The following is a 697-nucleotide window of genomic DNA, read 5'->3' on the forward strand; positions in this document are numbered from 1 at the left end:
TCAAAAAAAAAAAAAAAAAAAAATTCATGTCTAGAGAAGTTGAAGGAATAGTATGATGAACACCTGGGCACTCACCACCTAGATGGCAACAGTGAGCATCAGGATGTGTGTATGTATATTACCCAGTGTCTCCTTTCTTCCCTCAAATCTGTAACTTTGGACATTTTGAAATAGTTGTCTTGGGTATCCATTAAAAAAGGATAAAAAAAACATGCTGTTGCTCTTGCTGCAGCACTTCAGTAGTAATAAAAAAATAACTTTAGTGACTTTGGTTTTTTTCTGCCAAAGTAAATGTTGGCTCTATTTCAGATGTGGTAATGTTGCTTCTCTAAATTTGTTCGAGTTAAACTAAAGCAGGGCCAAGTTGAGAAATTAGTTTCTCGGTTTTTTTCCTTCCAGTTTAGGAAGAAATTAGGTTTTGGATACTCTTGTTCCTATAATTTCCCTCCAGGTTCCCTCCTCCTCATGCATTAAAAAAGATCATAAAGATTCAGCTAAAATATCAGGGAAAGGAACAAAGATCCAGATTTTACATTATCGGAGTTGTTGGTAGTGGTAATCTTAAAATAGGGTGTTTGAATCCATGTTAAAGGCAGTTAATTCAGTAGTACAGTTTCTTCTGAACCACAAAATGCTAAGTAAAGTTAGAACTTTAACCCCTTGGTTTTTTTTTTTTTTTTTTTAAGATAAAACAAGT

At 33.9% G+C, this 697-nt stretch overlaps 1 protein-coding gene across 1 annotated transcript in view; it reads left to right on the plus strand.

Moving 5' to 3' along the window:
* Window positions 1-697, plus strand: part of LOC103251615 — a gene marked incomplete at its 3' end in the record, with an annotated part of 167,175 nt that overhangs the window by 40,102 nt on the left and 126,376 nt on the right. The window lies entirely within an intron of this gene.

Source organism: Carlito syrichta, unplaced genomic scaffold (assembly GCF_000164805.1).
Source record: "Carlito syrichta isolate Samal-C Ts95f unplaced genomic scaffold, Tarsius_syrichta-2.0.1 Scaffold143227, whole genome shotgun sequence".
NCBI lineage: Eukaryota > Metazoa > Chordata > Mammalia > Primates > Tarsiidae > Carlito > Carlito syrichta.